Here is a 15,168-nt window from a genome sequence, read left to right as displayed (position 1 = left end):
TACAAATAAAATGTATTATTATTGTTATTATTATTACTAATCGTTCACATGTCCAAAACATTTAAAAGCTTTAAAATAACCAGTCCAAAATTACATTTTTTATTGAAAATACGTCATTTTGTGTGTGTTTTTTTTACCAAATCAGTGAAATGATTTGTGAATTTGGCAATTAAAGAGTTAAAATCCTGTCATTTTAAAAAACATTAGTAGTTTTGATTAGAAATGAGCTTCATTGACAGATTTCTGCAAAAAAATAAAAAATAAAAAAATTAATCTGATGCATTTTTACAGCAGTTTAATCTGGATGTTTTGATCCTGCACATGACAAAAGGGTAGCAATTTTGGACAGTGCACAAGGGTTAACTCTTCTTTGTAGCATTAAAAATGCGTTATTTGTAGTATATTTGACATTCCTCCATTACCTGACACACATACATCATTTTCAACCTTATAGATTAGTGGTGTCATATTAGAAAGCATCTATAATGCACAGCTCTCCAAGACCAGGACTGAGAAGCAAATGCAGCTCTAGGAAGATTACGAAGAAGCCTCCACATGACTTAAGCAGTAAGTCTTGCCAGTGGGATGTGTAATTTTGCGGATGGGGTCTGCACATCTGTTGAAAACGAGGGATTTGAGACTTAACACTGAGGGTCCCTGATAAGCAGTATGGGGACTGAACTGATGAGGCGCATTACAGAAGCTGATTACACAGGGATATATGAATTCTAATAATATCGGGCTTGATCTGATCACGTAATGCATCGACTGACAAGGTGCGTCACAGTGTGTGGTTTTAATCACCTTTACACTTGGCAAGAAGCAACACTATTGTGATGAAGCCCTGACCTCTGTGTACTGAACTTTGTAAGTTATCTCACATTGTTTGTGATAAAACATGGATTATGTCTTAAATCAGGCAGACTTTTGTGCTCGGAGTCACAATTCTGAAGTGGGAATTATCTTGGATTTCTAAGTGGCAAGTATTTGCTCACTTTTTTACTGAGAGATAACTTCTGAAGAAGAAGACTGAATTAAAAGTTGCTGAAATAATATTAATAAAAAAATTTTGTGAATGTAAATGAGGTGCAATTACATAATTAATATATAAGTACAGGATTATTCAATAGTATATATCTAAATTTATAAATTTTATATACACAAATGGATTTACACCACTTACCGGTCACTTTATTAGGTACACCTTACTATGAGGTTGGATCCACTGGAATTATTCCTCAGAGATTTTGGTCCATATTGAGATGATAGCATCACACGGTTACTGCAGATTTGTCCATGATGTGATTCTCCTGTTCCACCACATCCCAAATGTGCTCTATTGGATTGAGCTCTGGTGACTGTGGAGGCCATTTGAGTACAGTGAAAAATCCAGTCTGAGATGATTCACGCTTTATAATATGGCACGCTATCCTGCTGGAAGTAGCCATCAGAAGATAGGTACACTGGGGTCATAAAGGGATGGACATGGTTAGCAACAATATTCAGGTAGGCTGTGGCGTTGACACAATGCTTAATTGGTACTAATGGGCCCAACGTTTGCCAAGATAATCTCCCCTACACCATTACACTACCACTAGCAGCCTGAACCATTGATACAAGGCAGGATGAATCCATGCTTTCATGTTGTTGATGCCAAATTTTGACCCTACCATCCGAATGTTGCAGCAGAAATCGAGACTCATCAGACCAGGCCATGTTTTTCCAATCTTCTATTATCAAATTTTGGTGAGTCTGTGTGGACTGTAGCCTCAGTTTCCTGTTCTTAGCTGACAGGAGTGGCACCCGGTGTGGTCTTCTGCTGCTGTAGCCCATCTGCCTTAAGGCTGGATGTGTTGTGCGTTCAGAGATGCTCTTCTGCATACTTCAGTAGTAACGAGTGATTATTTGAATTACTGTTGACTTTCTATCAGCTCAAATTTTAATACTTTAATAGCAAACAGTCATTTATTTATTTTCCTTCGGTTTAGTCCCTTTTTTTATCAGGGGTCGCCACAGCGGAATGAAGCGGCATCTTATCCAGCATATGCTTAACACAGCAGATGCCCTTCCAACCACAACCCAGAACTGGGAAACACCCATACACTCTCACATTCACAAACTGTGGCCAATTTTTAGTTCATCCAGTTCACCTATATGTCCTTGGACTGTGGGGTAAACCGGAGCACCCAGAGAAAACCCATGCCAAAATGGCGAGAACATGCAAACTCCACACAGAAATGTCAACTGACATAACATATATATTGTTTAATAGCAAACCTGTGCAACAAAATCACTAAATTAACTGTTAAAACTAATTCAAGCTCAATTTAAAAGCTACATCAGTTTCCTTTTGGTTACTATATAAACAATCAGTTTCAATAAGTATATGATTAAATTACAATACAGATTGTAAAGTAATATTTTCTGTCTTTTAGTATATGAGAGACTTGCTTTGTTTACCAAAGAAGTAGATCTATTGAAACTTTAAATTAAATATTTCATATTTTAAGTTTTTTGTAACTCCCCAATATCATTCTACATAAAACCACAGTTTTTTTTTTTTTTTTTGCAAAATTCTGCATAGATATATAGCAACAAATGTCCACAGATTCTGTCTGGCCCTGGTTATAACATATGAATGTTATAGCATCAGAATTATTCATTCATTCACTCATTTTCTTGTTGGCTTGGTCCCTTTATTAATCCAGGGTCGCCACAGCGGAATGAACCACCAACTTATCCAGCAAGTTTTTACACAGCAGATGCCCAGCCGCAACCCATCTCTGGGAAACATCCACACACACACACACTCATACACTACGGACAATTTAGCCAACCCAATTCACCTGTACCGCATGTCTTTGGACTGTGGGGGAAACAGGGAGAGGCAGGGAGAACATGCAAACTTCACACAGAAACGCCAACTGAGCCGAGGTTCGAACCAGCGACCCAGCAACCTTCTTGCTGTGAGGCGAGAGCACTACCTACTGCGCCACTGCCTCATCAGAATTAATATTGTTTTAATTTAAATATTTTACACATGCGCAACAAATTAACAAAACTAATTGAAGCTCAAATTAAAATCGACAGTAGAATCCTACTGATTACAATATACACAATCAATTTCAATAAAGTTCTAAGCTACAAGTTTTAAAAGTAAACTTTGGCATTGCTAAAATAAAAGTTTATCAAAGCCTCATGAATTAAGCTGTATGTGTGCTCTGCTTAAATGATCACAGAAAAGTTCTTTTCCATTCACAGCCCAACAAGACTATGCCTGCTGACAACGAACAGAAAAAGAGCTTTCATAAATAAGTTAAGCTGCCAGTGAAGTATGATGGCACTATTTGCAATTCAGATGAGCTTCAAACTCTCTTTCATCTCTGGCGGAGGAGATGAGATTCTCACCTGAGAATAGAGATTCTGCCACGTTCATTTACAATGGCCTAGATAAAGCACTGAAGCCACGCTAACTGCCATGAAGTCAACACGAAACCGTTGAGATATGGGATTATATGCATCCATATGCATCAGATGAAGACAAGAAAACTAAACTGAAAAAAGCGTGGATGGTTTGTTTGTGGGTTTTTTTTTCCCCAAATGGTAAAAAGATTACAACAAACAAAAAGATTGATGTTTTTTATATTTACTGAACAGATTAAGCCATAAGAAAAAAAACAACAACCCAGGTTCTTTTTGATTACGTACCACTACATACATTTCTGGAGATTGCAAAGTACGTCCCAGGATGTACATCATTTTATTTTTTTTGCAGTTTTTGTTTTCGCGACTCCACCTGACGCTGTTTGCAATTTTTGAGATCCCAAATTTCTCTTGCAAGTGCCAACACAACCTAATAACAACAAAATATCAACTTCATTTCACGTCACTATTGGACGTCAACATAACATTGTCCTTAGATGCTGCCAACTTTAATCTAACCTAACATTAACTTCTTATGATGTTGTGTGTCTGCTGGGAAGATTTTACAAAACTGAATGTGATGCAAGGAAAATATGAAAAAATCGTTCCATGTATATTTTATAAATGTTTTCATTCAAGAAGATTAAATAGAATAATAAAGAGAAAAAGTTGTAAAGAATACTGTTAACTTTTAATCTGTCAAAGTTCTGCAAATCTTCTTGGTATCTTGAATATTCATTCATTCATTTTCCCTCGGCTTAGTCTCTGATTAATCAGGAGTCGCCACAGCGGAATGAACCACCTAATCCAGCATATGTTTTACACAGTGAGTGTCTTTCCAGCCTCAACTTAGTACTGGGAAACACCCATATACACTCATTCTCATTCACACTCGTACACTACGGACAATTTAGTTCATCCCATTCACTTATACAGCTCATCTTATACAGCCAGGTTTAACAAAAGTGCATGTGATGAATGATGCCAAACAAACATCAAAAAATACGTTCAATCCATGAATACATTATAAATGCATTAATCCAAAAAGATCAAATAAAATATTAAAGACCAAAATAACCCTAAAGAATATTCTGTAATCTTTTAATCTGTCAAAGTTCTGCAAATCTTCTTGAAAATTCATTCATTCATTTTCCTTCAGCTTAGACTGTTTTTCAGAGGTCACCACATTGGAATGAACCACCAACTATTACAGCATATGTTTTACACAGCGGATGCCCTTCCAGGCGCAACCCAGTAATGGGAAACACCCATACACACACACTCACATACATTCACCATGGCCAATTTAGTCATTTCACATATATAGCATGTCTTTGAACTGTGGGGGAAACTGGAGAACCCGGAGGAAACTCACGCCAACACGGGGAGAACATGCAAACTCCACACAGAAACACCAACTGGCCCAGCCGGGACTCAAACCAGTGACCTTCTTGCTGTGAGGTGACAGTGCAATTTAAATTTCTTATCCATGCCTGTCCATCCATCCATCACTATCTCTCATCACTCTATCTATCTATCTATCTATCTATCTATCTATCTATCTATCTATCTATCTATCTATCTATCTATCTATCTATCTATCTATCTATCTATCTATCTATCTATCTATCTGTCTGTCTGTCTGTCTGTCTGTCTGTCTGTCTGTCTGTCTATCTATCTATCTATCTCCCTATCTCCCTATCTCTCTATCTATCTATCTATCTATCTATCTATCTATCTATCTATCTATCTATCTATCTATCTATCTATCTATCTATCTATCTATCTATCTATCTATCTAGCTAGCTAGCTAGCTATCATCTGTCTATCTGACTGTCTGTCTGTCTGTCTGTCCTTCTTTTCATGTTCATCTCTCTCTTTATTCATCTGTCCATCCATCCATCCATCCATCCATCCATCCAACTGTCTGTTCGTCTCTCTATCAGTCGATTTATCTCTCTATCTTTCTGTCCATCCATCGATCTGCCCGTCCATCCATCCATCCATCCATCCATCCATCTAACTGTCTGTCAGTCTCTCTATCAGTCGATTTGTCTTTCTATCTGTCTGTCCATCCATCCATCTGTCCATCTCTCTCTTTCTCTAAATTTATACATCTCTTAATCAGTCCAACCATTTCTTTATCCATCTCTGGCTCATCCCTCTGTCCATCCATTCATCTATCTGTCCTTCTCTCCATCTGTTCATCTCTTTCTTTCTATCTATCTATCCCTCTATCCCTCCACCTGTCTGTCCGTCTCTCTATGTCAATGTCTTTCTATCTGGCTGTCCATCAATCTCTCCCTCTATCCATCTGTGTGTCCATCTATTCATCTATCCATTCGTCTAACCATCCCTTCATCTCATCTATATATCTAATCTCTTCTTGCTGTGAGATGACAAAGTGAGTGCAAACCACTGAGCCCCCGTCAATTCTATATCTTGCATTGGATCTTATATTGGATTGCTAGTTTCAAACTTGCTCTGAACACATCATACTGCATAAAATATATGCTCAAATAGTTGGCGGTTCATTCCACAGTGGCTCTAATCTCTGAAATCGAGACGAAGCCAAAGGAAAATGATGAATGAATGACTATTTCAGTTTGATAAAAACATAATTTGGTCTTGAATAATTCCTCTTTGATGCTGAACAATAACGCTCACTGTAATACAGTAAAAAGATGCAATAAGACATTAAAAAGAAATCAAATTTTTCTTGAATCAAATTCAAAACGTTCAAAAAAAGAGCATCAGCGAGGCACTGCATTTTTTCAGCATCCAGGTTCATGACTTCTGTGTGTTTGTCTGCACGCGATTGCGGATCTAAGTCAATCTGGAGGGCGCGTCTGCTTGAGTGTTGAAGGATTAAGAAAAGAGTCAAATCTTTTTGTTAATCTGGTGCTTTGTGGAGGCACAGAATGAGAGAGAGAAATTACTACTTGATTTCCTCTCAGCAAACTTAATTTCAAAGAAGGAAAAAAAATTAAAGAATGAACTGTTATGTATGAGAAAAACAATGCGGTTTGGGTGATCAATGAGCCCACGTCAACCGCTGTATCTTATTTTTGTTCAGATATTAATAGTTGATATCTAAAAATTTGATATGAACGATGTTTAATGTAAATTAAAACATCAGTTGTTTCAAGTAATATGAAATATAAAATTTCCTTAAGCTAAGTCTTTTTATTCATCAGGGATCGTCACAGAAGAATAAATTGACAAATTCATTCATTTTCTTTTCGGCTTAGTCCCTTTAATAATCAGGGGTCGCCACAGCAGAATGAACCGACAACTTCATTCATTTTCTTTTCGGCTTAGTCCCTTTAATAATCAGGGGTCGCCACAGCAGAATGAACCGACAACTTCATTCATTTTCTTTTCGGCTTAGTCCCTTTAATAATCAGGGGTCGCCACAGCAGAATGAACCGACAACTTCATTCATTTTCTTTTCGGCTTAGTCCCTTTAATAATCAGGGGTCGCCACAGCAGAATGAACCGACAACTTCATTCATTTTCTTTTCGGCTTAGTCCCTTTAATAATCAGGGGTCGCCACAGCAGAATGAACCGACAACTTCATTCATTTTCTTTTCGGCTTAGTCCCTTTAATAATCAGGGGTCGCCACAGCAGAATGAACCGACAACTTCGTTCATTTTCTTTTCGGCTTAGTCCCTTTATTAATCGGGTTGCCACCGCGGAATGAACCAATAACTTCATTCATTTACTTTTCAGCTTAGTCTCTTTATTAATCAGGGGTCGCCACGACGGAATGAACCGACAACTTCATTCATTTTCTTTTCGACTTAGTCCCTTTATTCATCAGGGGTCGCCACAGCAGAATGAACCGACAACTTCGTTCATTTTCTTTTCGGCTTAGTCCCTTTATTGATGGGGGTCGCCATTGCGGAATAAACCGACAACTTTATTCATTCATTTTTTTTTGTGGCTTAGTCCCTTTTTTTAAATCAAGGATCGCCACAGCGGAATGAACCGACAACTTCATTCATTCATTTTTTTTCCAGCTTAATCTCTTTATTTATCAGGGATCGCCACTGTGGAATGAACCGACAACTTCATTCATTCATTTTTTTTCGGCTTAGTCCCTTCATTCATCAGGGATCACCACAGCGGAATGAACCGACAACTTCATTCTTTTCGGCTTAGTACTTTTAATAATCAGGAGTCGCCACAGCGGAATGAACCAACAACTTCATTCATTTACTTTTCGGCTTAGTCACTTTATTAATCAGGTGTCGCTACTGCGGAATGAACCGACAGCATCAGTCATTCATTTCTTTTCGGCTCAGTCCCTTTATTAATCAGAAATCGCCACAGCGGAATCAACCAACAACTTCATTCATTCATTTTATTTTCGGCTTAGTCCCATTATCAATCAGGGGCCGCCACAGCAGAATGAACCGACAACTTCATTCATTGACTTTTTTTCAGCTTAGTCCCTTTATTAATCAGGGGTCGCCACAGTGGAATCAACCTCCAACATATCCAGCATATGTTTTACACAGCAGATGCCCCTCCAGCTGCAACCCATCACTGGGAAACAAGCATACACACTTATTCACACACTACTGACAATTTAGTTTATCCAATTCACCCTCTTGCTGTGAGGCGATTGTGCTAACCATGGAGCCACCGTGTTGGCCTGTAATATTAAATATTATATTGTACATTTCTCTGGATTAAGCAAGGGTTTTGCATCTTTGCTCATCAAAAGCATCTGATCCAGCTGTCATCTTTCTCCCGAATACAATCAAGAAGCAAATGCACAACCACAATATCAGAGTCAGCACCATATGCTTTCTATATGATGTATAACATCAGCAGATCATTTTAGTGTATAGAGACCTACTGTAGAGTGCAGAATACACGTTACACAGATATTAAGCCAGTATAATGCCGTGTACGTGATTTAAGAGGTTAAATCCAGGAAACGTTCTGGATTAGAAATATAGCATGTGGCCAGAAAACAATCACACTGATTCCAAGATGACATCGAAGATAGCTGAGATTTTCAGCAGATATTTGAACGGATGGGTTAGGGTGACTTTGGTGCTGTTTGGGCAAAGAGTGTCTGTCTTACTTCATAGAGGGCTGAAGTCTTGCTGGATGACAGAATTACTTTCATTGCAATGCAGACCTGCAAATCAGCCATAAAGTTAAAGTAAAACAAAAGATCTGTCACTTTCTCTCTCTCTATCTATCTATCTATCTATCTATCTATCTATCTATCTATCTATCTATCTATCTATCTATCTATCTAATCTATATATATATATATATATATATATATATATATATATATATATATATATATATATATATATATATATATATATCCATCCATCCATCTGTCTCTCTCTATCTGTCAATTTCTCCATCCATCCATCCATCGGTCCTTCTCTCCATCTGTCCATCCAACCATCTCTCCGTGTGTTTGTCTCTCTGTCTGTTAATTTCTCGATGTCTGTCCATCCATCCATCTCTCTCTCTCTTTCTATCTGTGTTCGTCCATTCAACTATCCATCTGTCTAACCATCCATCCATCTATCTGTCCATCCATACATCTTTAAATCTATCTATCTATCTATCTATCTATCTATCTATCTATCTATCTATCTATCTATCTATCTATCTATCTATCTATCTATCTATCTATCTCTTTCCATTTATCTATCCATCCATCCATCCATCTGTTCATCTCTCTCTTTATCCATCCAACTGTCTGTCCATCTCTCTATCAGTCAATTTCTCTATCTGTCTGTGAATCCATCTCTATTAATGTGTGTCCATTTATTTATCTGTCTTTCCAACCATCCTTCTCTCTGTTTGTCCTTCCATTTCTCTCTCTGTCCATCCATCCATCCTTCTCTCCATCTGTCCATATCTCTCTATCTATCCATCCACCCCTCCACCTGTCTGTCCGTCTATCTGTCACTTTCTCTCTCTCACTATCTATCCATCCATCCGTCTGTCCGTCTCTCTATCTGTCAATTTCTCCATCCATCTATCCATCCATCAGTCCTTCTCTCCATCTGTCCATCCCTCTCTATCCATCCAAACATCTCTCCGTGTGTTTGTCTCTCTGTCTGTCAATTTCTCAATGTCTGTCCATCCATCCATCTCTCTCTCTCTCTCTTTCTATCTGTGTTCGTCCATTCATCTATCCATCTGTCTAACTATCCATCCATCTGTCCATCCATACATCTTTAAATCTATCTATCTATCTATCTATCTATCTATCTATCTATCTATCTATCTATCTATCTATCTATCTATCTATCTATCTATCTATCTATCTATCTATCTATCTATCTATCTATCTATCTATCATCTTTCTCTTAATCCATCCATCTATCCATCCAACTGTCTGTCCATCTCTCTATCAGTCAATTTCTCTCTCTATCTGTCTGTCCATCCATCTCTATCTATATTAATGTGTATCCATTTATTTATCTGTCCGTCCAACCATCCATCTCTGTCTTTCATTCCACACGTCTCTGAATCTGTCCTATCATTTCTCTATCTGTCTGTCCATTTATCTCTCTGTCCATCCATCTATCCTTCTCTCCATCTGTCTGTCCGTCTGTCAATTTCTCTCTCTGTCCATCCACCCGCGTCCATCCATTTGTCTAAATAACTAGTTTAGTTTTATTTGTTTTATTTTATTAACAAATCTTTTTTATTTTATTTACACATCTCTAAATGTTGTACCTGGCAGTGTCCAGGGTACTTAATTTTCCACCAGAAGGAATAAATGAAGGCAGCTGTGAGAACATGTGGAGGGAGATGGAGAGAGTCTTTCTGACTGAAGTCCTGGTGTCAAACAATCTGAGACTCCAGCAAATCTCTCCACATCCCTCCGGCTAAAAATAACCTCAAAATGCATTAAAGCCACCAGCAACACACTACTCACACCAAAGAGGTCAGATACACACAGACTCGAATCACCACAGGTCAACATCAACAGTTTGAATTGACTTTATATTATCGATACCTTTTCTCTGACAAGTCTCCTAAGTCATATTTCTATTTACAGTATACAGTGGGCCAAATCTGTTAAGATATTCTAAGCTTGTAATCTCTGTTGCGGAGATGCCAGAAACGTGACCTTAACTGAAACAACAATTTCCGTTGAAATCTCAATGCCTGCTTTTCAAATCCCATGAGTTATATCATGGCTATACATGTGATCAAAGACACAATGGAGAAAATCTGAAGGATTATAATCACACATGCTCTGAATGACAATGAAACTCTTAAGTCTGGCTGGACTGGTATATCTGAATGTACACTACCTGATAAAAATCTTGTCGCTTATTCAAGTTTTAGGAACAACAAATAATAACTTCTAGTTGATCATTGATGTCAAAGGTGGCTCATTTGAAAGGCAAATGCATCTAGATTACACTTATTCATTTTATTAAAAATATATATATATGATCAAGCCTTGATTTTTAATGATTTAATTAGGACAGGAAGGTCTGATTTTGCTTAGACAAAAGTCTTGTCACTTAACAGAAATAATGTACAATATAGAATATAAAGTCATGCTGCAGTGGGAAAATAATTAATATTGTGCATGACTCCCATGAGCTTGTACGACTGCATCCATACATCTCTCCAATGACTCAAATCCCTTATTAATAAAGACATCTGGAGGGGCAAAGAAAGTGTTCTTACAGGACTCCCAGAGTTCATCGAGAATCTTTGGATTCATCTTCAATGCCTCCTCCATATTATCCCAGACATGCTCAATAATGTTTATCTCTGGTGACTGGGAAGGCCAATCCTGGAGCACCTTGACCTTCTTTGCTTTCAGGAGTTTTGATGTGGAGGCTGAAGTATGAGAAGGAGCGCTATCCTGCTGAGGAAACTGCCCTCTCCTGTGGTTTGTAATGTAATGGGCAGCAAAAATGTCTTAACACCTCAGGCTGTTGATGTTGCCATGCACTCTGCAGATTTCTCGCATTCCCCCATACTGAGTGTAACCCCAAACCATGATTTTTTTTCTTCACCAAACTTGACTGAATCTGAGAATCTTGGGTCCATGTGGGTAGTAAGTCTTCTGCAGTATTTGTGTGTCACGGTTTATGGATCTGTGTGTTCCTCCTGTATGTTATGTATCATGCCTTGTGTGTTGTCATGTGTGAGGGTGTGTGTTTGTTTACCTTTTGTGTTGACAGCGTGCTAGGATCAGCTGACTTATCATCCTCCAGCTGAACCTCAGTTGGCTGGCTATATAATTCCTCCTGTGGTATGTGCTGGTTATCAGTCCATTTGTTGTCCTTGTTCCTGACTGTTGTCTCCCAGTATCCTCCACTGTCTGTTTGATGTCTTCGTTGTGGTCTGTGGCTCTCTTTTGTTTGAACTTTCGTGTGTCCCCTGTTCATTAAAATACTCGCATCTGGATTCTCCTTGTCTAAGAGTCGTGACATTGTGATGATTGGGATGCAGCTCAACAGATGATTCATCAGAAAATCTACCTTCTGCCACTTTCCCAAATGATCAACTAGAAGTCAAGCTATTATTTGATGCTCTTACAACTCGATGACAAGACTTTTGTTAGGTAGTGTATATAAGCAGCATTTGCTGGATCTAATGTCTCGATTTGTTTGGCTTTACCCCATTATTAAATCAGAAACGCACAATGTTTTTGTGTTTGTTTGTTGTGAAAGGAATCTGCTTGTAGCCTATGTCATTTCCTATCCAGAGGGAAATGTACAATTTTTAGAGGACAATTTCAGAATAGCAAAACATGCATCTAAATTACAGATCTGGAACACAAACACACGAGTAGTCAAACTTTGCTACTGTCTTCCGAAACATATGTTTCTAATCATCCCTGGGTGTTTACGCTCTGTGCCCAAAGCTCCTTCCAAATAAAAAGCACGGAAGAGCGTGGAAATGCTGTGACAGACAGAGAGGAATCAAAATGAAGGGATTTAGAGTCTTAAGAGTGATAACAGCCTCATTTCAGTGTCTCACGCACATTATACAAGCAGATAGTTTCTCACAGCTCTGCAATTACTGCTTTAGCTGTACAATTACTGCTAACAACAACAGCTGCCATCGGCTACAACAAACACACATGACTGCGCACAAAACTGAGAGATAACGGGGGATGGCATGATAAGCAAAGTTGTAGTTTACAGAATGTTAAATAGCAAAAATGTAGATCAATTTTTTCATCTGAGGTTCATATAGAGTCATTTAACATATAAAACAAGAAGTACGGATACAAAAAAAGGCAATAAAAAAAGCTCAATCCTACACCCTGCATACTCAGTGTTACATTAGAATGAGCCAAAGCTGTATGTCTCCATCTAGTGGACAATTTCCTACAGCGTATTTGCATTTACCGGCCACTTTATTAGGTACACTTAACTAGTACCGGGTTGGACCCCTTTTGCCTTTAGAACTGCCTTAATCCTTCGTGGCATAGATTCAACAAGGTACTGGAAATATTCCTCAGAGATTTTGGTCCATATTGACATGATAGCATCACGCAGTAGCTGCAGATTTGTCGGCTGCACATCCATGATGCGAATCTCCTGTTCCACCACAGCCCAAAGGTGCTCTATTGGATTGAGCTCTGGTGACTGTGGAGGTCATTTGAGTGCAGTGAACTCATTGTCATGTTCAAGAAACCAGTCTGACATGATTCACTCTTTATGACATGGTGCTTTATCCTGCTGGAAGTAGCCATCAGAAGATGAGTACACTGTGGTCATAAAGGTATGGTCAGCAATACTCAGGACAGGTAGACTGTGACGTTGACACGATAATCAATTGGTACTAATGGGCCCAAAGTGTGCCAAGAAAATATCCCCCACACTATTACACCACCACCACCAGCCTGAACCGTTGATTCAAGGCAGGATGGATCCATGCTTTCATGCTATTGATGCCAAATTCTGACCCTACCATCTGAATGTTGCTGCAGAAATCGAGACTCATCAGAACAGGCAACGTTTCTCCAATCTTCTATTGTCCAATTTTGGTGAGTCTGTGTGGACTGTAGCCTCAGTTTTCTGTTCTTAGCTGACAGGAGTGGCACCCGGTGTGGTCTTCTGCTGCTGTAGCCCATCTGCCTCAAGGTTGAACATGTTGTGTTCAGCGATGCTCTTCTGCATTCCTCGGTTGTAACTTTTGGCTATCTGAGTTACTGTTGCCTTTCTATCAGCTCAAATATATATATATAAATTTATACAACAGTTCTGTCTGGTTCTCAAATCTGATTGGTTGATAGCCGTGTATATTCTGCAATATCAGAACTCCTACAGCCTCTTTACCCTTTGTGTATTACTCCGCCCACATACAGCCAGCAAAAAGCAGACACTACAGATCTAAAGTTTAAAAGATGCACGCTCAGCTGTTTAACTGTCAGCTTATGATTTAAATCCAGAAGAAAGTAGTTCCTCATACAAAAAGGTTTTTGAGACTCTCCATGTTTGATTTTGTTTTTATATACACAATTATGCCGTCAAACTGTTGTATAAACACAATATTACACTCGTAGCAGTGCGATATAGCTGTATATCGGCACTGGTGGGGGCACGCCTCCCACCAGTGCCGATATACACCCATATCGCAATACTACGAGTGTGATATTGCTCATATATATATATCACCAGGTGAATATTTTCATTTTTGGGCCATTCTCTGTAAACACTAGAGATGGTTGTGCATGAAAATCCCAGGAGATTAGTAGATTGGCTGATTAGAAATTTGCGTTAACGAGCAGTTGGACACGTGTACCTAATAAAGTGGCCGGTGAGTAAATAAATATCTAGTTTCGCTATATGTTGTAATTATTGGATAGAAGCATCTATATAACATAAATATAAATGTCTGAATTCTGTGTTTGACAAAAATTTTATTTTTGATTTTTTTTTACAAATTTAAAGAAAATGTCTTTCAGTGCATTGCATAAGTTTTTTTAGACATGTTTATATAATTTTGACAATACAATGCCAATGTTTCAACAGTATAATCTTGAATGAAAACATTTGTTATTGTGTAATTTTCTGGAAAAAGAAGTCTAAATTATGTAATTAAATGTTTTATTTGAAATTAAAAAGAAATGCTATCAGACGTTAATAGAATTAAACAAATATTAACATTTTATTCAGACCCATACATAACAAATTCTGAGTATTGTCAAGTGGTTTCTTTTTTATTCCTTATTTGTTAGTGTGTGTCTGAAATATTATCTATAATCTACCACACTTTTTTCTGTTAGCCTACTCTCAGCAAAATATTTGAAGTAAATGTGTGTCTGTAACTGTGTCAGTGAAAACACGGCTTTAAGCCAGGGCATCAGTGAATCATTTGTGCAGTCAAAGAAGCAGAAAATGACCGACTTTAATCAATTGTTCCACATTTTAAACTCAATCAGTGACGTCGTGAAAGAGGGCGTGGGACGCGCAAATTTCCAGCCCTGCTGAGAACAAACGGGGGAAGGATCAGGAAGAATCGACTCAGTTTGTTTTGATTCGGTAAAGATTCAGTTCGTTTTAAACCGTTCAACACCAAAAGTTCTCTCGGAAGTAGTGAATTTAGTTTTCCTTTTATTTTATAGATTGTTTGCTAATTTTCAACTTAGTCGACAATTTTATTAGGACTATTTGTCGCTGCAATGTTGAGTAACACGAAGCAATAGTAGCACCGTTAAAGTAAATCTTAAACACAGTATTACTACAGCGACTTGTGATACGCAAACGTC

General features: G+C 38.2%; 1 protein-coding gene across 1 annotated transcript in view; it reads left to right on the top strand.

Annotated features, from left to right (window-relative positions):
* Positions 1 to 15,168, top strand: part of LOC101882393 (uncharacterized) — a 771,022-nt gene that overhangs the window by 137,296 nt on the left and 618,558 nt on the right. The gene's annotated exons all lie outside the window — the stretch shown is intronic.

This window comes from Danio rerio, chromosome 18 (assembly GCF_049306965.1).
Source record: "Danio rerio strain Tuebingen ecotype United States chromosome 18, GRCz12tu, whole genome shotgun sequence".
Lineage (NCBI taxonomy): Eukaryota > Metazoa > Chordata > Actinopteri > Cypriniformes > Danionidae > Danio > Danio rerio.
This window is presented reverse-complemented; position numbering and strand designations above follow the sequence as displayed.